Source organism: Myiozetetes cayanensis, unplaced genomic scaffold, assembly GCF_022539395.1.
Source record: "Myiozetetes cayanensis isolate MyiCay16 unplaced genomic scaffold, myiCay2020 scf1, whole genome shotgun sequence".
NCBI classification, from domain to species: domain Eukaryota; kingdom Metazoa; phylum Chordata; class Aves; order Passeriformes; family Tyrannidae; genus Myiozetetes; species Myiozetetes cayanensis.
In genome coordinates, this window is record NW_026086604.1 from 147,191,542 (window position 1) to 147,214,440 (window position 22,899).

General features: G+C 49.6%; 1 long non-coding RNA gene across 1 annotated transcript; it reads right to left on the bottom strand.

The window, feature by feature from the left end:
- Window positions 1-5,912: 5,912 nt before the first annotated feature.
- Window positions 5,913-21,506, bottom strand: LOC126642866 (uncharacterized). The gene is made up of 3 exons (XR_007629618.1): window positions 21,368-21,506; window positions 12,176-16,622; window positions 5,913-6,181 (listed from the first exon to the last, which is right to left on the bottom strand). It is a non-coding gene; the product is annotated as an uncharacterized LOC126642866 (long non-coding RNA).
- Between the last annotated feature and the right edge of the window lie 1,393 nt (window positions 21,507-22,899).

The following is a 22,899-nucleotide window of genomic DNA, read 5'->3' on the forward strand; positions in this document are numbered from 1 at the left end:
AGGGATATCTTCAACTAGATCAGGTTGCTGATAGAACATATATGTGGAGGTGACTGAAAACCCATCAGAGATGGGCCAGGCACACTTCAGATTCCTTAGGGAATAGGTATTCACGCCTGAAAAAACAATGGTACCTGCTGAGCAAGACTCATAAACCATGAAATGGATTTGTAATTACTAATTCCCACAGAACTTCTTGTGGATGAGTTTGGCTTCATGGCCCATTTGGAGCCAAATAATCATGTATGGATCCTCCCACAAAGTACTGCAACAATGCATCTTCCTCTCTGCCAAATGAGCTGAGTGTCAACCTGAAAGTGTCCCTCATATTCCTAAACTTTTCCCGGGGTCTCAGTACAGAACAAAGCCCCAAGGCACTCAAACACCATCCTCCCCTTGACCTAAAGAGGGTCCCAAACAGCCAAATACCCCTCTCTGTCAACCCTGAGCTGAATCTTTACCACCTTGGAGAATCCACAACCAGTATTAGACGACAAATCTCTCAGGTTTTAGGGGTCAGAGCTTTAATAAGGCAAAAGGGAGAAGCCATGCAGGCTCTCAGGCATCTCGTGCCCCCTCAGACCACACAGGGAGCCAGAGATGTCCCTCCAGTGGGTCTGGGGAGGAGCCACATGGGAAGAGAATCTGGTGGAGAGGGGGGATGCAGGACAACCCCAAGCACAGCATATCTGGGGACAGTTGGATGAGGCCCTTAATTGTGCAGGCTCTGGAGTCCTGGTTGTAATTTATCACAGCCTCGACACAGACGTTGAAAATAGGGCAGATGAATCATGCCCTAAAAGTGCCTGTTTCTGCTGACTACAAAGGGAGCCTGGGGTGACCAGCTCTGCTGGAAATGTCTGCATTGTGGATATATGAAGTCAGGTGAGAGAAATCCCACATCTCCTACTGCTCCATCTCTCTTTCTTACCTGGAACAGTCACTTCTCAAGATAAAAGGCTGTCCCAGGGCTACTTAATCCTGTATTGAGCTGCTTAAATAAATGACAGCAGTCAGTAGGGTAGAAATTCCTGCAGACTTGTTTGCAAAGTCAAAGTCAATTTTGAAGCAAGGCTGCCTTACTTTAGTGCAGTGGACAGGAATTCAGCAGAAATTTCAGAGCTGAATTAAAGGTTTTTAGTGCAGCCAACAGGGAAATGAGTGATGCAATCGGCCCACTCTTCCCAGTATTGCTTATTCTCAGATTAAATTCAAACTATTGTATTCCACCACGGCAGTTTGCACTTCCCACAAGTTTTTGTGCTGACTACACAGATTTCCCTCGTGAGAATTATTGTGGGGGGGAATGGGAGGAATTTGGGTTCTTATCTCTCCACCACCCCAAACAATCCAGCTCTTTGCCTTCCCGGGAGCAAACAACTCATCTGAAGGTCTTCCATCAAACTGAACCCCAGGCAAAATGTTGATAAAATGATATGTTTAAATGTCATCAAATTAAACCCCGGGCAAGCTGTTGATAGAAATAATGTGTTTAAATGTCATCATTAGGTTTCATTGTTATCAACCTGCTGAGAATAGCAGCATCTCTCACGCTAAGATTTGCAACCTGAAGGAGACATCAATGAATTGGCTTCCTACATCTTCCATGAGACCATAAGGCTCAGACTTCCTACTGAAATAAATTAAATTTATGGTGGATAGTGGACTGGGTTTTGTTGGGGGGTTTTTTGTGTGGGGCTTTTATTTTTTTTTTTTTTTTAATTTTTCCTGGAGAAGGGAGGAGTTTGAAAAAAGGAAAGAGGAGAACTTGCAAAAAAAACCCCAGCAGCCAAGGCTGGTTTGACCACGCAGGGTTGACGACAGTGCTGGTGGTGATGTATAGACTTGTGCAGTAGGAAATGGACTGGAGCCACGACAGAGCATCTGTCAGATGATAACTTGCAGTCATTTGCAATCTGTGCTGGAGGCAGACCAAAGGCCTGAGCCAACGCTTCCAGTTATCCAGGCCTTTCCTCTGGGTCTTAACTCCATCTTCTTTACATCCCATAGAATGAGACTCTTCCGCTGCTCTACTGCAGCACAGCAGTGACATCCAGGGGCCATTTCATTTGCTGTTGAGATCAGCCTACTGATATCCAAGAGCATATGTACCTAAGCCAAAAACCCACTGAAGTCGCTTGGAAAGATCCCCATCAATGTCAACAAGCCTTTGATCCATCTGTTTTACTCCATGTTTTTTAACAGTTAGCAAAAAAAGGGCTTTCGTGCCCAATTACCTTGGTTGCTACCTTTTTGGCTGAGTAATCTAAGAAAAGTCTCCCTGAGCCAGCCTTCTGTTCAACACATAAAGTGACTTTGTGTGCTGAGATTCACCCAGTCCCACCGCATCTCCCCAGAACGATGACCTACAGCAGTAGCAGTAGGTCCATCCAAATTCCTGGATTGTAGCAGTAGTGGAGCCTCAAGTTCTGCACCAAAAGCCAGTCCTATTTCCTCCTCTAAACAAGAGGTCAGAAAACTAACGAGCCAAAGGCAGTCAGACATGATCTTGGCCACCTTGATGAGCAGTTGGCGTGAGAAACCTGCCAACCTTTAGCCTTGTTGGATAGGGCATGGTCAGCTGGACTGGGTGGGGTAAACCTGACCCCTGCACAACTGGTTGAGATCTCTCACTTGTATTTAATACAAATTTCTCAGTTTCCATCTCATTACAACTTTTCTTGGTGTTCTTTCCAGCATTTACACCTGTGCAGACGTCGGTAAATGGGAGTAAAGTCACTTTGTTTTTTCCTCTTGGATACGTTTTTTCTCTTTAAAGCAGGTTTTCAGTGCCTGAAATCTCCCTGGCAGGAATCTTTGCCGTTTCCTTAAGATCTTTTTTTGGACATGTGAACATCAGGACTAGACATAACTTTTCAGAAATGGCCTCACTAATGCTGTTTACAGAGATAATATCACTTCAGCACTCCCACTTCACATTTGCCGGCTGCGCCGCCAAGGATTACTCCAACCTTCTTGGCTAAGACTTTGCTGGGAGTTCATGCTCAAGCAATTGTCTACCAGGACCACTCGGTTTGGTTCTGAGTCACTGATTTCCGGGATGCATCCCCCAATGTCCTAGGTGTGACCCACGTCCCTTGCTCCAAAAACATCTGCCTCTTCCCGTGGCCGCATTGAAACGAGTTGTTTCGGGGTTCCCACTTCAGCCATCAGCACCTGCCTGCACAACCAGCCTGTGCCCGTGGCTATTTACCACCAATCTTGTTTTCGTACTCTCTGCAAATTTTACCAGCTCTCTGGGTTGGTTGTTTTGGGTTTTTTTTTGCCATTCACAGCTAAGGGGCTGCTGCTCTGTGGTTATCGGATCATTCTCCAGACATTTGCTCTTTGCAATTTTCTTCCTCCCACTTTCCCTCAGCTTACATTTCCCCTTCCATGCTTTTAATCCATTGTGCTAACACCAGTTGGGTCTGCTTTTATTTCCTGTAGGTGGTTTGTTTGGCTCAAGTCACTGGGCACGATGGCAGATGTTTGGGTTCAAGGGGAGGTGTAATGAAAGAGGATCACACTGAGAACATGCCCTCCCTGTCTCTGCTCTGCACAGACCAGATGTGCACTGTGTGGCCCAGCACGACAGCCATCCTGCATTGAAACTGAGAATATGAAAATATTCATCAGGAAAGCAGAAGTGCATAAAGCTACCAGAGGTGGCTCTCCAAAAATCCCTCATTCTCAGCAAAAAAAAGAGGTTTCCCATGGTCCAGTAACTGTTTTGATAACCCTTTCCCTGTTGTACCAGAATACTAATAAATAGGTAGCAAAAGAAATATTTTGCTACAGGCTTAACTAAAGCAAGGCAAGCACTTTCTCCACTGTCATTTTTCTCTCCTTTTTTTTTTTTTTTGGCTTTCCCAGGTTGGACAGAGCTGGCTGGAGAGCTGGACTGAGGGCTCACAGGAGAGAAATTAAAGAACAAGTGGAGATTTTGCATTTGTATCCTTAATTTATGGTTGGAGTGTATTGGGCACTGAGAGAAAGAACTGGTGGAGGGCGAAGGAAATAAATTATCTCTGTAAATAATGGGTGGTATGTACCCAGCTTAAAATGGAAACAGGTAACAAGAAACATCTCACTGCAGCCATGTTAAATGTACAACCAGAGGCTGGGGGTTAGGATTTTTTTTATTCAACAGCTATTTGTATTCCTTCATTTCAGCCATTTAGAGAGCTTCCTCGCTAGAGGATAGAATCATGGAACCATAGAATGGTTTGGGTTGGAAAAGACCTTAAAGATCATCTCACTCCAACCCCCTGCCATGGGCAGGGACACCTTCCCCTAGCACAGGTTGCTCCAAGCCCTGTCCAACCTGACCTTGGACACCTCCAGGGATAGGGCAGACACAGCTTCTCTGGGCAACCTGTGCCAGGGCATCAACACTCTTATAGTAAATAATTTCTTATTAATATCTAATCTAAAGCTGACTTTCTTCAGCTTAAAGCCATTCCCCCTTGTCCTCTAACAACATGCCCTTGTGAGAAGTCCCTCTCCAGCCCTCTTGCAAGCCTCCTTTAGGCACTGGAAGGGACTCTAAGGCCTCCCTGGAGCCTTCTCTTCTCCAGGCTGAACAATCCCAACCCTCTCAGCCTGTCTAGGATAAAAGTTCATAGTCTTTTAATGGTTGTAAAACGCACATGGCACTTTTCCCCATTTTGCAGTTGCAGAGCTGAGGCAGGGCAGGTTCAGCCCCACATCCCACAGACAGCCGATGGCAAGGAGATGGATGATCAGAAGCTGGTGCTGTCACTGCTGCCCCATCCTCCCTCCTTCCCTGCCTGACCCTGCAGCAGTGCACGGCAGGGGACTCGCCGTCACTGGGGTGAGATGCTACAGATCATCTCTTGACTGGAGACTGAACCAAACATTTCAGAGGACTATTCTTCTATTTAAAAGCAGGTCTTCTCTGGATCTCTTATGCAAAGCATAAAAAGCCTTTCAAAATAGCCAGCATGATTATTCATGACTCCTCGTTTGCAGCAGTGCTTGTTTTCCATGGCAGCGCCCGATGAGCTCACCTGAATAAAGATTTACAGGGAAGAATTGATGGCTGAAGGTTTTTTGCACAAGCAAAGGTGTGAGCTGGCATTGTCCCTTCTGCACGGGGATTTTGATGGGCGCTGCTAGAGCAGAGAGCCCATCTCCAGCCTGGTGCTGGTCTGGCCACTGTGGTGCCCTCACACGGCTGTGCTGCGGCTCTGGCTCAGGGAACTCATCACCGCTCGCTTTATTTACAAGTATCACACAGAGGAAGGGTTTGGGGGCACCCTGGGTTTCCCAGGGAAGCTCTAGATGGACGGGCACACCTGATGGAGGGTGCTAAAACAACTCAAGGTGATACGCCCGAGGCTGCGCGACGAGGATGTGGCGGTGCTGGGGAAGGAGCCCAGGTCACAGAAATCCCAGCCTAGCTCAGGATGATTTCCCAGCAGGCAGCGTATTCTTTCCCCCTCTGCTTACCCCTGCTCTCCGACCAGCGGGCTGCAGGGACTGGAATTTCCCGACTCCCGAGACCTCGACTGTGCTGCCGTAACACCCACTGGAGTCTCCTTTGCTTTCCCGCTCCCTGCACCCCTCCCCGATTTTGTTTGTCTGTGGTTTTTGCACAGGGAAAAAAAACAAAACGAATTAACCGGAGGTTTCCGGGAGACCCTGCCCCGCACTGTCCCTCAGAGAGCAGACAACAACATCGGGCCGCTTTGATCACCTCGTTGTTACAGCAGATTTCGATGGCGAGCTGCAGATTCCGGCAGCAGCTGCGAGCAGTGTGGCGCAGCCCAAAAAAACACAGGCAGGGTCTGTCAGCGCAGCCCGGTGCCGGCTGAGCTGTCTGCTGCGTGATGTAAACCCCCCTCCCCACCCCACCCCCACTTTCCTTTAATTTGTTTTCCAGAAAATTCATTTCGAGAAGTGCTCCGCGAGTGGCTTGGCAGCAGCGGGAGGAAATGGGCTGGGGAGGACGTCAGCTGTCAGCCCGCAGCCCCCGCTGCCAAGCCCCGGCCAGCGGGACGGCGTGGGGGCTCACAGGGCTGCTTTCCCTGCCCGGGAAGAGCCTTTGGGTCGGGTCCATGCCGAGTTAACTCCCGGTCAGCCGGGGCGGCGAGTTCCAGCGCAGGGACCGTGTTTATTTGTGCGCTCCGCAGTGCCCGGCACTGAGCGGCTGCACCTGTGGATGCGACAGTAAAAACCGGTGATAAATAACGACCCAAGAAGGAGACAGCGCAATTTAATCTGTAAAAGTGAATACAATTAACTGGGGAAGGATGCTCAGGCTAGCTGAGGACATCTTTCCTTTTCCCTTTCCCTTTCCTTTCCCCTTTCTCTTTCCCTTTTCCTCCCCCTTCCCTTTTCCTTCCCCTTCCCTTTTCCTTTTTCCTTCCCCTTTCCTTTTCTTCTGTGGGTCTGGGGATGCACGTCCAGGCTAAAGATTCACAGAATTCAGAGGGTACAGCACAGAGAGCTTTGCCTGCTCTGTTTTGTGCCACTTGACTCTTGATGGAGGGAACGTGGCTGAGAGAGGGAAGCACAAGGTGTGCCAACTGCAGCTGGGAGAGGGACAAACTGGCAAGTGATCTGCATGTCTTTGTCCTTCCTTTCTTCCTTCTTTCCTCCTCACGCCCTCCCTTCCTCCCTCCCTCTTTACTCTTGCTTATCAAAACAGAAGATCCTGCTGACTTGCTCTGAGATTCAAAGCCCCATTACATCATCTCCTCCTTCTCTTGGAAATCAAGGGAAGGTGGGTTGGTCTTTCCCATGGACTCAGAGCTACAAGGGACCCCCAGGACCATCATGCCCATCTGTGGCTTCAAGCAGAACCTCACCAGGTCCAGCCCAAACAGATGTTGCTGTAGAAGTAGCAACATCTAGGGCTTGCTCTGGGAGATCTCCACAACCTCCTGGGAATGTGTCCCTGGGTCTGCTCAGCCTGCTCCAGCAGGAAGCTTTGCCTGATGAGCTCTCCAAATTTCCCTTGCTGCAATGTAGCTTGTCCCTTTGTTGTCCTGCCCCTCATGGACATGGACTGTCCCTTGGTGCCCTCAGCAGCCTTCCAGGAGCAGATCTTGGCCTGTGTTCTGTGCCCCAAGATGGATGAGGAAGTAATTTCTACATTTTGTGGTAGTGAACGTGTGAAGGAGTCTAATTATTTATGGAAAAGGAGGTTCATGCATCTTTTCCTTCCTTCTGCCACCCGTAAGTCTCACTAGGGCCATCAGGGAGACAACTACTGGGAGTAAGACCACTGAAAATCAGCTCCCTAACTTCTTCCATGACTGTGACCCCTCTAAGGCCAAAAAGAATGGTCACAGGTAATGATCTGGCTGCCTTCAATGGGATTAACTTAACATACGCCCAAATGCTTTGCTGGAGGAGGTGGGAGGCACCTGCAGTGGGACACTGCAAGATGGGATGGGAGAGCAGCTGATGGCTTTCCTGGGCTTTGGAGCATGGGAATTGCTGAGCGTTCTGGCTTGGCACTGCGGGTGAGCAGAAGGACACTGCAAACTCCTCACTACCTTCCTGCAGGTCACCTACTCCATAACTCACTGGAGTCATTTCTCCCTGCAGAGAAGGACAAGCTGAAGAATGTGGTTGGCCAGATTGTATTATTATTTCTTTTTCCTTTTGGAAAAATAACGGCATAGCATTTTCCCCTGCCTTGTCCTCTCCCGCGCTGTGCTGGTAGCTGCACTGAAGCTGATTGATTAGTTTAATAACAGGCAGTTGATATGCAGCCATAAAATTATGCACTTTTACTCATCAGCCTGATTGAACTCCTCTGCTGACTGTACAGGAGCAGAATGGCAGAGTTAAAATAATGAGGGAAACAGCCAAGGGAAAAGCAAGCGTGGTGGTGTTATTGTTTTTAAAGCTGAGCAAGAAAATGAGTCCAGGGAGGAGCTTTTCCAAAATAAATACCAAAATACAGAGGGAAAATGTTAAGATGTAATTAGCACTGGTACAAGTGCCATTAAATGTCTACAGGGGTTGGAGGCGTCAGCAGAGCTGCTTTTACACCCACGTGGTCTATGTTGGGGTTTCAGGAGGTTGGGGCTGACTCTGCTGAACACCCCCAGTGCCCACCTCCTCAGAAAGGGCCCTTGGCAGGGTGAATTGACTCAAGGGGAAAAAGATGGAAATTCAGTTTGTTGTCCTGTTTGTTTTTTGGGATTTTTTTTTTTTCCCCTGATTCTGGCCAAGGAAGGAGGGATATAAGGATGGAGCTGGAAAGAAATGTGACTGGGAAGGGTTTGTCCCCTCTGCCCCCATGCTAATGGCATCAGTGGAGTGGAGATGGTGTGATGGGGGTGTGGGAAGTACCAGAGTACTTTCAACCTGGCCTGGAGAGAACAGGACTCCTCTCAGTGATGTCCCCATGGCCCTGAGCTCTGCTCTCTGTGTTTCTGGGCACCGGGGAGCTGAAGTCAGACTCTGACCTGCGGGGTGTCAATCACGCTCTGCAAAGCCACCAAAGGGAATTGAAGGTTCCCACTCAGCCATGAATCAAAATGCAGGAGCAGGCAGTGGGGCTCACTGATGAAGAGCCACACAGCCCCCATCCATGCATGGAGAATGGCATTTGAGACTTTATATCCCAATAAAATATTTCCCAGCTCTCCAGGCAGGGCTTGCTGGGTCGACAGGCTCACTGTTTGTCCTGCACACATTCGTTTTATTTATAAGACCAATTTGTCTGTGAATAGGTCAGCCTTGTGCCTGTGAAATGTTTTAATTGAACCTTGTCACGTGCTGTGTCCCCAGCACAGCCCTGGGTCCAACCTCCACCCAGAACACAAAACTGTTCAGATTTTCCCTTTGGGGCACATCTCCCTGAAGGAGGGGATGGGAACAGGGGAGGGAACAAGTGGCACTTGGCATTTATTTTCTCCCAGAGAAATGCCTGGTAAAGGGTTGCACAACCCTTCTCGCCCTTCTCCCTGCTTGCACCCCATCCAGGTTGTTCCTGGAAGCAAGGCTCTTCCTTATTTGCACCAAAGGGCTTTGGGTCAGGCCACGTGTGGGTTGCAGGATGCTGTTGGAGATGACACACAGCTGGACTGACATATCCAAGGATGCTGCTTCTCCAGCTCCCCCCCCTGTTTATTATGGGTTTATTATGTTTATTATGGGTGCCCTCGCTGGTGGTTCTTGGGTGGGCTTTCCTCCTGGGCTCCTCCTCTGCCACCTTCTGTTTCCCATCTCCCTCTGGACAGGAGCTGTTGGGTTGTGTTATCTTGTCCAGATTATCTCTCTGGGAGCCACAGGTCAGGAAGCTCCTCCACAGCTCCTGACACCCAGGTGCTGACTGGGTCACCCTGTTGGGCTGAGACAAGTGTCCCCTGAGGCCAGGGGGGACATACATTGTAGAGTCAGAGCAGGGTCCCTGATGTCACCTCCAAAAGACCTTAATTCCCATGTGTGGGGCCCTGGATACTGCCAAGGTCCCCAGTGACCATCATGGTCAGAGCTCACATACAGCCCTTTGGAGTCTGCAGAGGCAGCACTGGGCAGGACTCAGTTTCTGTCCTTGTGCAGGATGGACTCAGCCTGTGTCACTCCTGATGGACATATTGCTCCTCCTTATCCTGCAAAACCTCTAGTGATGGAGATCCATGATCCTCCCTTTGCTCACTCCAATGTTTCACTGCCCTCAGAGAGAGGTGGGGCTACAGCTACTTCTGGGTATCTCTTTACACACCCTGTTTTCTGTGATTCCATGAGATTCCTGTGAAACCACAGCCCAAGTAACGTCCCAGAAAGAGCACAGTTAAAATTTCAAGAGCTGAAATAGTGAACTTCATGTCCCTCAGGGCAAACGTCCATAATCATCATCTGCTCCTGGCAGGGGCTCAGCAACAGCAAGTCTGTCCTGGGTGGTTTTGCAGGGTGCTATAGAGCTAATCCAGAGTCTTTTGATGTACAGCCCAGGGATGGATCAGAAATTGTGAAGAACATCCTCACACAAGCCCAAGAACCAGGAGTGAGGTGCTGGGTTGACAAGTTTGGAGCTCTGAGTCTTAAACTCTGTTTTCTCTCTCCACTGTTGTGGGTCTGTTCTCTTCCTGGCAGCCTGTCCTCTTCCTTGGACTCAGCAAAGGAACATGTGGAGTCTGCACTTGAATCCAGAGCACTGCAGGTGCTAAAGCAATACCTTGCTTCACTGCTAAGGAGCATGTGGCTCCTTGTCCTCTGGGTTGGAGCGTGTCCTTCGGCCTGGAGTGGAAAGGATAAACACTCTGTGGTGTAGCAAAAACTTTGCTTTTGTTCCCCTTCATCTAAAGCAAAAACAGACCCTGCAAATCACTAACAAATTGTCTTCCTGCAAGAGCAAATCTTGGTAAAAGCTGCCTGGGTTTCTTTATGTAATGGAGTTGGAAAACTAAATTTAACTGCTCCTTCAGGCTTCCCTCCCCTTTCTTTTGTTTTCTGGTAAAAGCCCCATTAACAGGATGGAAAGCTTCAGTACCGAAATTTGCCATTAAAGTTTTGAAAAACAACCACCACAAACATTTCCAAATACTTTGGAGGAAAAAAAACAAAAGTAAAAACCCACCAAAGCTGTTTTCCCCTCTCCTTGCTTTGAGCAGGTGCAAAGAAGAGCCCTTTCCAAGGTAAAGGAAGAAAGCCTAAGAGGAGGCAAAGGAAGATGACGTGGACAAAGGCTGCGAGAACAAACAATATTCTGACTCAAAGGATGTTGCAAACACATTGTATATACTCGGAAATATTTTAAAACCATTTCTAAACCAAAGCAGAAGCTGAGGAGGAGTTCGCCAATGGCAGGAGGAGGAAGACGTGGAGCTTGAATTAGGAGTTCAGGGAGAGTGAATGATCCTCAGCCCTGAGAGGGAGCTTGGGGGCAGCATGAAGAGGGCAGGAGCAGAGGCAGTGAGGATGGGGAAGCCACCAAATTGAGCATGCTGGTGTGGGATGTGGCAAATCCCTAATACAAGTGGGGTGATGATACAGTCCTTTCTTGAAGTCGTCCAAGCACAGCAGCCTGGAAGGTGTCAGGGCCAGAATCTGCCTGTGCAGCTGTAGGTACAGCCTGAAATAGCAGATTCAAATCGTTAATAAAGGGAATGTTTATGCAGTGGTTCTTGCCAGCTGAGAGGGGAAGCCTAACAGCGAGTGCCTAGTTATTCCTGATTTCTGCTCTTGGCAGAAGATTTGGCTTGGTGACCTCCTGAGGTCCCTTCCAACCTCATTTATTCCTGGTCCTACGAGCACGAGTCAATGAGCTCACCAGGGTCCTCATACATATTGCATTAAGGATGATGAAGAGAATGTGGCAAGTGAAGAACAGAATGAATTCAGTCCATGCTGAATATCTTTCCCCAGACTTGAATATCATGGAACTACTTAGGTCGGAAAAGACCTTTAAGACCATCGAGTCCAGCCATCAAGCCAGTTCAGCCAAGTCTACCATTAAACTGTGTCCCCAGGTGCCACATCTACATGTCTTTTAAATATCTCTAGGGACAGTGACTCCACCACTTCCTTGGGCAGCCTGTTCCAGGGCTTGAAAATTCTTTCTGTGAAGCAATAGTTCCTAATATCCAATCTACACCTCCTCTGGCACTGCTTGAGCCCATTTCCTCTGGTCCTATGGCTTGTTACCTAGGAGAAGAGACTGACCCCCACAACCTCTTTTTGGAGAGTTGTAGAAAGTGATATGGTGTTCTCTGAGCTTCCTTTTCTCCAGGGTGAGCCCCCCCAGCTCCCTCAGCTGCTCCTCATCTGACTTGTGCTCCAGACCCTTTCCCAGCTCTGTTTCCTTTCTCTGGACATGCTTCAGCTCAGCACACAGATAACCCTGAGGATGCTACAGCAGGATCTGCATCCTTTACAGAACTGGCTTCTTACAGACTTTCCCAGCAGAATCTGGCTTTATTCTGGGGATGTCCCAGACCACCTCCATGGATTCTCCTTCCTTCCTCTCCCAGATGAGACACAAATACTGGAGAAATGGGGAAGGGGATGGAAAAGGAAAGGAAAGGGAAGGGAAGGTTTGGGAAGGGAAGGTTTGGGAAGGTTTGGGAAGGTTTGGGAAGGGAAGGGAAAGGAACAAAGAGAAAAGAGATTTGCCGTGATTTAAAAAAAATTATTTTATAGAAAGCAGAATGAATGTGTTGTGAAGCAAAACGCTGGTCTCAAATACCCTGTTGGTGCTTTCCCCTCTGCGGGGCCGCTCCGTGCCCGCCGAGCGCGGCCGCTGCTTTTGTTTTCTTCCGTCCGAGTGACCTCCCGGTCACTCCAAATGTCACAGCGGCCTGTGGAGCCGCGGCTCCCCGCAGCCCCTTCCGGAGGGGGAACACGCCGTCACCGGACGAGAAACTTGGCTGCAAACACCCCAGAGCAAATCGGTGTCAGAGACAACCGAGCCCCGGGAGCGGGAGGGAGAGGGGCTCGCTCTCGGAGGTCGTGATTCATCAGCAGACCCAACGCTGAGGCTCCATGGACTTCAAAAACGACCTCAATAGGCCAGGGTGTCCCCACGTTCCCATCAAATGCCGCCTTTGGGAATAGAGGGTTTCTTCTTGTTGCTTCGCCCGATGCGCCGATAAAACCCGGAGCCAGATAAAGCCGCGCTGCCGAGCGCGGGGTCTCTTCCCCCGTGGCACCGCTTTATTTTGTGGTTGACATTTAGCTGTCACCGAGATGGGCACGTTAAAGCCATGGTAAGGCAAATATTTGCTCAGCAGGAAAAGCAGCCGATAGGTAAATTGCGTGGCGTTACCTCCGGCGCGTCTCACACGGCGTGAGCTGGGATGCGCGGGCTGGAGCCGGGAAAATCCCAACCTCTGACCATTCACAGGCTATTAAAGATACCGGTTCACCCTCTGGGAGCCCATCTTCTGGCTTAAAGCTCCATTTGCCACGTGAGCAGCATTGATTTGAAAGTATCAGGTGCTCTGTTCATCTGCTTAAATCTGTTGAAATCCTGATGGAGCAGCTGATGGGGACCAGGAACCACTTGTCCCATTTTCCAGAAGAAATCCCAAATGGACCAAACGAGTTACAGTGCCTCCAAGGTGCCTCTTTCCCTTCATGGCCTGCCAGGGTGTCTGCTGGCTGCACACAAGGTTTGGTGTGGGGGAATATATACTGCTGCCCTTTGAGTGTATCCTGATAATTTGTCAGCATCAATGTTAAAAAGGTGCCTCCTTTGGAATACAAATTCACTTGGACCTGCTCTCCACTCACTGCTGTTTTTCTCCCACAGATCAGGCAGCCCTGCATCCTGTATCCTCTCCCCTCGGAAGCAATCCTCAGCTGTAATGAAGTCCACTCCCAATTTTAGCTTTTGTTTGTTAGCCCTCTCCCTGCGCTAAATATTTATTATGACATTTATTATCACATTATTTTGGTGACTCACCGTCCCCAACTTCCCAGCATTGTTTCTAACGGGAACTTCTCAGTACCTGTTTCATTAACACCCTGCGTGGAAGCAACTTCACCCTCACATCCCTTCCCATATTGACTCAGCCCTTCACCTCCACGACAAAACCAGTCCCTCCCGACCCTCCTCTGGGGTGAGTTCATGGCCTGCTCTTTGTCCACAGTGACCACTTCATCTTTCTGCACCATCACTGCTCTCCCCACGACCAGATGGGGCTGTCCTTTCTTTGAATGTCACTGGGTAGTAAACACTGGTCCCAAGGCCACCATCAATTTTTTTTGTCCAGGGCTCAATTAATCCACAGCCACCATCCTGGGGTCCCCAGCTGAGTGATTGCATTTTTGATGCGTGATAGTGCATGTTCAGCAATGACCAGCTGTGTTTCCAGAAACGCTAATGCTATTCTGCTATTGCAGCATGGGCCTCTCAGGCTGAGATCTCCATTAACCAAAGTCTCCTAATTTCTGCAAATTAATGTCCAGAGCTCTTCTCCACTTCAGCCCAACGGCTCATAACAGATCCCTGACACTGCCCACTCTTGGGTAATGTCAGCTCGAAGATGCAAAGGCATGGAAGGCTCTCTGGCTCTGAGGTATCAATAAATCTTACGTGAAATGTGTATTTTTTTATTAATAGGTGTCCTCTGCTCCCTGTCCTCCCTTCCATCTTCCTCCACACTGCAGCCCATTATTGCAGCACTCCACTCACCTGAATCCCTCATTTCTCACCCCAGACTCCCCACAGTACTCTCTGAACTACTGAAAATCTCTCCTTCTCTGTCACATTGCTTTGACAACCAAGGCTTTCAGCTGCTCTGTCACAGAGGAGGCTCACGCCAGTATTTTTTGCTTTCTTTCTCAATCCCTCAGAATTATCTCCCAGCTGCTCCCCCCTCCAAATTATTTCTTCTTCAGACTCAGGGGTTCTCTGCAGTCTGTGCTGACCTGTGTAACTCCATGTGATGCTCCATCTGTTGTTGACTTCTCTGTGTTTACTTTCTAAGGGGAAAACTGAAAACATGACTTCAAGCTCTGGCCAGTGTCACTGTCATTCCTCAAAAATAAGATCTGCTGTGGACTAAGCTCTGATTTGGATGGGCTCAAGGCTGTGGCTCAGCCCCAGGGGTGCTGACTGAGGGAGGGCTTGTGAACTGTGTCCTGTGCAGTGCTGCATCTCATGTGGGGCCACCTCAGCCCACAGAGAACCGAGGATGTGAGCAGACAGACAGCACTGATCTGCTGTGCACAGCCACCAGCTGTGGGGCTGAGCTCGGAGGGGTCCCCAGAGTGCCTGGTCTGACTTCCAGCTCCACCATGGGGTGCAAAGCAATTCCCAGCATGGGAACCTTGGTTGTTGCCCTCCCTAAGCACAGCACAGCAGTAGCAGCTCTCCAGAACAGACCATAACCCACTGGTCTGAGCTTGGACCAGCTCACGTGAACCCTCTTTAATGGCAGTCAGACCCTGATACCTCAGCATAACCAAGATGCTACATTCAGACAGCTACTGGACTGAAGGCATGTCAGGGTTTATATGTACATAATTCTCTCTCTGATCCTGCCTCCATACAGGCATCCAGCAGCTGGACCTCCAGTTCAAGTATATTTATAAATAAATACATCCATGCATGGCCAGTGAGGTGTATTAAAACCAGCTTATTTCAGAAATAGCATCGTTTTTCCTGGCGAAGGAGAGCAGCTTCTCTCATTTTCTGTGCCACTTGTATTTTTGGGCTTAGCGAGGCAAAATGCCAAGGAGAGACAGCCTGTTTACCTAAGAGCAGCTAAAAGAGCTGTGTGGCAATCAAGGTATTGAGTGGGTTGGGCTGAAAATAGATCAGCTTGGGAAGACTTTGATCAAAAATGCTCATCAGGGGACTGGATGGCCTTGAGCACCAGTAACAGGCCCTTAGGGAATATATCCCCCTGCACAAACACTGAGCAAGGTGCACACTCCTCCCTCCTGTCTCTCATGAACCGTATCATGAAATTGGATTAATTATCAGGAATGTGATCTTTTTTTTTTTTTTTTTCCCTGGGAAAACCCTCTTGAAAGGGTGTTTGTGGCCTCACTGAGATATTACTGAGTGCTTCACCTCAGCCTTTCTCGGTCAGTTATTATTTTTTAACCCCTTGAAGCTCTCCTGAGCTCCCACTCAGACAGGATCCACACCTTTTCCAAGCTGTTTTGCCTCTTCCTTTCTTGTTGAGCAGACATGCTCTGCCCTGTGCCAAGCCTAACCTACCCAAGCAATTACCAAACTATTTGCCTGCAGCTCCACATATCTCACTTTATACAACACCTTGTGCCAGCTCTCCTTTCTGGGCATGTCTACATAGTTGTTCTGGCCCAGGGTCCAGGTCTGGCGTGTCTCTTGGCATCCTGACAGGCATGACAGATTACAGAATAAAGTGTTTGGGCTCTTTTGGAGGCTCCAGGAAAGCTCTCACCCTGCAATAGGAGAGCAAGAACACAGTCCAGGCTCTGGCTTTGAAGGTGTGGGGATATGACAGGTCTGGTCACAGGCCCTGGGCTCAGGTCCAGAGAGAACAAACAGCACCATCATGTCTCTGTAGCACTTTGTTACGAAGTGTTTCTGTCCTTAATTGTCTTGTTTTGTAGTAAATGGGTTAAGATGCTGCCCCGTGGGGCTCTTTTACCTCACAGTTTTGCAGCTGAAAACATCAGGGAGAACAGGTCACCATGTAGGGCTGGGAGAAGTTTGCCCACCAGACACAGCACAGTAAAACCAAGGGCTCTCCCCAGACTGGCGATCGATGGAGCTTGTTACAGGCTCGGCACCTGCTGTTATCATGAAAACCACGGTCACGTCAGGAGTTTTGCAGTTCCAGGGCTGCCAGACCCCTAGTTCTGTACCTCATCAGTGGGAATAAATAAAAGCACCATCTAAGGGTGGTTTGAGGGGGTCCTGCAGCTCCCCACCGGCTGCAGAGCACCCCAGAGTCCGTCGCTGTTCTGGATGACAGCGCTCACACCCGTTCCCAGCCCCACTGGTGTTTAAGGCTTTATCAGATTCCACTGGAAGTTGGTTGAATGTGGTCCAAGTGCTTGCCTGAGGTTTTCCAGCCTCCTGTGTCACATCTAGCACAATCCAGCCGAGGATCTTGGTGTTACTGGCTCCAGGTTTCCTCCTCCACGTCACAAAACCCCTGTTCTTCCAATGGCTGGGGCAGTGTTTTAGCACTCTGTAAAGGTATTAGAAACCAAATTACTATTTGAACACAATGATACTGGGCCATACAATTCTTCCTGCAGATCTTGGAAATTGCTTTGCTATCCACATCAGCCCTTTCCTGGATCAACTAACAGCACAGACCTCATTAAATCCCACACGCACTGCTGTATGCCTACGGCTCCGAGAAACTCGGGGAGAAGAAAAACAGGGAAAAGAAAACCCAATTGTGGGCACATTTGGGTTTAGAAAGAGGAAATCAGAGTGAAGAATTAAAAATGGCAGACTTTTGCTGTGCCAGTATTTTCCTCCTAGGGCTCATGAAGCCCTGCTGGATCTAGAGGAAAGCTGAACAGATTCCCAAACACACCAGTGGAATTGAGGACCAGCATCTTGGCAATGGACTTCTCCTCATCTGAGAAACTGGAGGATGGCAGCAAGTCAGTGACATTTCTTAAGTGAGCCCAGAGGGGCTGGGTCCTCCGCCTTGGGAAGCAGCAGCCTGCAGTTCCATGGAAAACAAGATAGCAATGAAATATGTGACCTTCCAACATCACTCTGAAGGTCCTTCCTGTCTGAAGGAGGAGACAGTAGTGGGACTTTTCTGCCCAGCAGTGACTACAGACAGGGCTGTGTTTTCTTCCTTCCACCCTTTAGTCAGAAGTGAATGTGAAAGGAAATTTCAAGTGCTGAAATTTTGAAAGCCTTGAAAAAGGAATTTTCATGTGTGGACACCAAGCATAGCTTTTAGCTTATGCCTGAATATTTTAGGGGCTGTCTTTTGGGGATGCTCCTTACCTTGCTGAATCACAGCCCAGACACTGGGGTTTGGGAATTACTGGTTTAGGGGAGATGGTTTCAGACACTGACAGGGAAGGTTGGGAGGCACAGCACCACTCCTGCATGAACTTGGGTGGTTACTGTGGACCAGCTGACAGTCTTCAGTTTGCTAAATCAGGTAATCTGACATTAAATCTAAGCCCACAGTTGCAACCATGGAAAGAGCACTTCCAGGAATAGGCTATTTATCCTGTAGCTGTGCACGGAATTACAGCCAGGTAATAACTCTGGGACACAGTTTATTTTTCCATGGTTGCTGTGCCTTCTGGGTGCTCTAAAGCAGCTTTTTTCTTGTCTTTTGTTTGGTTTGTGTGAATTTTATTTTAAATTCTGACATTGGAGTTCCCCTAGTTGCTGATTCCAAGGGTGTCAGTTTTAAAATGGAGGAAAACTAATGAAGCTGGAAATATATCAGTGCTGCCTCCGTGGTGAAGGTACCTGCCAACATCCCAGCCTTGCTCTGTTCAGAGCGTCCAACCTTCATCTTCTGCCTCTGCAGAGAGGATGCTGGGACTGACTATTCATCGTTATGGGCCAAAGTACCGAACTCAGCACACCAGCTACAGAAAACAGAGCCTGCTGAGGCACAGCTGGCTGGCTGTGGAGGTGCTTTGTTTCAGCATGTGATGGGAACACTGAAGCAAGTCCATGCCTGGGGATCAGGGGCTTGATTCTGCTCACAGCCAAGATCCCCGAAGACACTCAGTATCTGTTACCCCTAACAATGCAGTGCCACTGAAAATCCCAGGTGCCCAATAATCCCTGTATAAGCAAGCACAGACATCAGCCCACCAGCCAGCTCCCTACTTGTTTGCATCCAGTGTGCATTTAGCAGCAGGCTAAAAATACAATACCATGACTAGATAACGCTCTCTTGAAGACCACTTGCATTTCAGATCATCCCAGCCTTATGCCACATTCAGAACCTGCCTGAAAACCTGGAAAAATTATTTGCAGGGACACCAAAGCTCAAAGAACAGCTCCAGTCAGGAGACCTTTATTCCATGGGCTTTCCAGGCAGGGCATATGCAGTTGACACAGGGACCATGTTATTTTTCAGGAGAGAATTTCAGGTAGGAAAAATGGTGGATGCTGACTCTGTCAGCTCTTTGAAGCTTGCAGAAGTGGCTGATGCTCAGGGGTGCTGCCATGTGCTGTCTGATGCCTCATCAGGTCACAACTGCAGTGCCAGGGTTAGTCTCCCTGTGCTTCCTTTACAGCCAGGGATGGCCCTTTTGGGGTACAGTCCATCCCACCCCAAATGAGTCAGCTGGAATAGGTGAAAAAATTCCTACAAACCCATTTTCTAGGCTGCTCCCTCCTCCAAGGATATTAAATCTCCTGCAGTCATGTGTGAGACCCCCTGCCTTGGTGAGGGGTTGGGGGACAGGAGCAGCTCTGCTCAGCCAGGCAAGAGGATATTAAATCTTCTCCAGGTCCACACCCATCCAAGGGTTCAACCTGAAGTCTTACATCCAGGGAAGAGCCAGGTCATTTATGGGATCACTCCCTCCTCTAAACACCAGTCCTATGGCTTCCCAAAGAGCAAAGGGGTCTGTTACCTGCCCCAGTATCTGCACTCGCTGTATCATCTCAAGCTGGTTTGAACTGGGGATAAAACCCACAGAAGAACCTCTCTGGATTAAAGTGAGTCCTCACCATCATCCTTGCCCTGCATGGATAAGACAACAGAGACATAAGGAGCCACAGGTAGTGATCTGAAGTCTGACAATTCCAACTGATGGCAAACGTGTGTGTGTGCACAGGTAGGTGTTGGTGGGAGCACGAGCCATTCACAACCAGACCCTGTCCCCAGCACATCAGGCATCAAATCCTGCATTTGTTTTTCTGTAGAGCAGCTTGTCTGTCCAGGCAAGAGCACGGATAGATGCCAAACCAGGCTGCAGGTACCCAGGGGACGGGAAGGAGCAGCCATGGGAAGCAGCAAGGGTCCAGCCCAGGCCATCTGCTGCTGTTGGATTAATCTCTAACCTGTGGTCTTAGCTGGCCAAGGGAAACTTGTTAGGCTGAATTTGTCTCTCTAGCTTCAGGTTACAGCCTGGCATGTTAAAATAAACCATCACTGACTTTGTGTTGGCTTAAAAACCTGGGCTGTGGATTAGAGATGGAGGACAAACTGTGGAAGGAGCTGTGTGTGACCACCAGTGTGGGGAGGAGGAGATAACTCTGTGCTGCCAACAGCTTGAGCTGGTGGCCCAGGGCACCTCCCTGAGAAAAAGGAAAGGATGGAGAGCCCCAGGGTGAAGGGGTGGCTGAAAGAAGGCTTGGACCCATGAGCAAAGTCTCTCTCCTTCTGCTCTGGGATCAAACGTTGTGTGCTCTGAAGAAGCAAATTTGAAACATTTTTTTTTTCCCTCTCTTGTTACTGTTGTTTCTCATTACCATTGTTTGTCTTGTTTTCTCTTGCAAACCATCCTCTGCCAGACGAGTAGCAACCTTGAAAACTGGGAAGTATTGTGGAAGAAGGAGGAGAATTACTTGCTTAAAATTTCCTTTTTCAAAATGTGAAAATTAAAAAAAAAAATAATCAGATGTTTTCACTGCCGGGGAAAGGTATGGACAGAAACAGAGGAGAAATGCCTGGAGAAAAGCTGTCTCCCAGCTTTGTTGAATACTGGAGAAGGAGGAGACGGATGAAAAGCACTAATGAAAAGAAAGTTTGAGGAGTGGACTCGAAGGCTGACTTATTGCTTATCTGATTCCTCTGCAAACCGGGCCAGCTGTCTTGCAGGATGGTTTCAGGTGGCGTCTGCTGAGCCTCCTGACTCATCTGCGTGTGGGTTTTGGATGTGCTGGAGCTGAACTGAACCTGCCAGGCACTTGCAGTTTGCTTTTACACACATGGAGGAGAGCTGGGCTGGTTGGACCGAGCATTACAAAGCCTCTTTCTAGGAAAGGAGCTTTGCGTAACAGAAGGGAAAATAGGTCGTTGTCAAGGTTTAGGGCATCTGCAGAAGAAAGTAAACAAGTGGCCCGGCGTGGCCAAGATGGGAGAGCAGCTCTGCACCGAGCAGGATCTGCCCCTGCTCAAAGACAAGGCTGTGCTTGCAGGAGGGTTTGGCTGGGAGGAAAGTCAGCCTCGTGTTTACGACAGCGGGACTCGGATTCTCCACGTGATCCCTGACAAATCATTTAATCCCAGCGCTCTGGGAGGGAGGAATCGCCTCCCCATGACACCCAAGGCTTTGGGTGCCAAGCTCTGTGGGGGCACAGCTTGCACCTGGGCATGAGGCACTCGGAGCAAACGTGGCCTTGGGATCGCCGTGGAGCTGCTTAGGAGTGGGAGGCTCATGGGAATGAGGAGCTGGTGCTGGAGCAGCCACACCAGCCATGGCCATGGCAGAGCCAGGGCAGAGCCAATCCCAGGAGGACTCAGATGCGGAAAGAAACAAAAAACAAGGAAAAAAACCAAACAAAAACAAACAAAAACCACAAACAAAACAACCACCAACCGCCTGCAAAAGCACCGCAAAGTGCCCTCAGGCATTCGCCGGGCAAAAAATCCCAGGGGAGATGCTGGAACAAATCCAGCTGCCTCCCTGGGTGATGCTGAACCACGGCACGTCACCTTCCCGGGGCACAGGGCTGGGGGAGGCTGGGGCACCCACTCACCCGCCCATCCACCCACGGAGGAGGCCAGGGACGGCTCTGCCCTCCCTCCCTCCCTCCCCGGGAGGGTACAGGCCGTGCTGGAGCAGCGCCGTGGCACCCGGGGGGCTGCGCGGGGGCTCTGCGGAACATCTGCCAGCTGCCCGGCCCCCGCGCCGCCGGCCCGCCAGTACATCTTGTTTGTGTTTTTCCGCGGAGCGCACTCCCAGCGGGTTATGTCAGAGGTGAGGAATGCAGGGCCACCCTGTGTCATGAGATCAGACTCACATTTTTAGGCCGAGCGCTTACCGTATTTGCCGGGAAGCAGCGCGCAGGCGGCGCGCGGGGCCCCGGAGGGGTGGGAGATACCCCCTTCGCCTCCATCCCGCTTTTCCAGCCCTCGCTCCAGCGAGAGCCGGGTGGAGCGGATGGGGCCCGTCTGCTGGAACAAGCTCCCCCTCTGTTCCCCGCAAGGAGCAAGAAAGGAAACGCAGTGAATTAAAGGCGAATGAAAAGGCGTACAGTGAAAGGCGGCCGGGCTCGATGCCAAGCGCTCGGAGAGTGCTCACCGAGGGAGAACTGGTGCGGAGCTGCTCCCTGCCGCCCGTGAAGGCATCGGCACCCGGGATTGCCCCGCGGGGAAAACTCCTCCGAGCACCAGCACCCACCAGGCTCCCAGGGGCTGGAAGCTTGAGGAGGGACACGAGCCCGGCCAGGGAGAGCCGGGCTGGGATGTGGAAGCAGTTCGCAGGGTCTGACCCAAAAAACACCGCCCAGAGCAGTGACTTTCCCCCCAGTTTCATTGCTGGGAGCCAAACCCTTACGTCCAATCTTTCTAAAATTTCTGGGCTGCTTTGCCCGAGTCCCTCTGCTCGAGCAAAGCTGGTGCAAAGCAGCTCTGCTGGTGTAGTACGAGGTTGCTGCGCTGCACTTTCCCTGGTTGTCCGGCTTAAAACTCGAAGGCTCCTTTGCAGCTACTCATCCCATCTAGGGTAGGAGGAGGGGAGCCGCTTTGATCCTGGTGCCACTGCAGAGAAAACCCACTGCAGCAGGGTCAGACCCTGGCGCAGGGAAAGGCTCCCCCTTTCTGCTCTGGTGTGGATTTTGCTGCCTTTTTTTTTTTTTTTTTTTTTTTTCTTTTTTTTTTTTTCCCTTTTTTTTTTTTCTTTTCCTGAATTAGCTACAATAGAACGTATCTTCAGATTTTAGACTGAAAAGCCCAAAAGTGAAGAGAAAATGCTTCCATAGACCATGTGCAAACTGAACACCACTGTTTGTTGTGGGTTTTTTTGATTGTTTGTTGTTTGGTTTGTGGTTTTTTTTTTCCTCTGTTTTGCCTTACCCAGGGTTTTGACATGGTGGTGTTTTGTTCTGTGTCAGGAAAAAAAAAGAAAACAAACCCTGAAATACCAAAGTCTTTCACACAATGGACTTTCCTTTCTCTAAACATCCCCGTGAGCTGGGCCTCTTGCAGCTCTCAGCTCTTCCCAGAGCAGGAGAACAAATACTGGGAAATCTGGAGGGATGAACTGCACAGAGCTGGCTGCAGCAGCCCTGTGTTATTCAGTGCCTCCAGTGCTGGCTGCTCCTCCCCTGGTGGAGGCAGGTGAACCTCCAGCAAACCCTGCTGGTTCCTGTGCTCCTGGCAGTTTTCTGCTGTCCACCTCAGTCTCCTTTTTGTGTCCCTGTGAGATGTGACAGGGGACAATTTCAGCTCCTCATCTCTTATCCTCCAACTTCTCCTCTTCCTGTTTGTTATGTCACCTTCATGAGCCGTTCCAGACTTCTTTGGGCACTCTACCGTAGTCCCAAAAATCTGTCTGGGAAATTCTCCCTTTCAT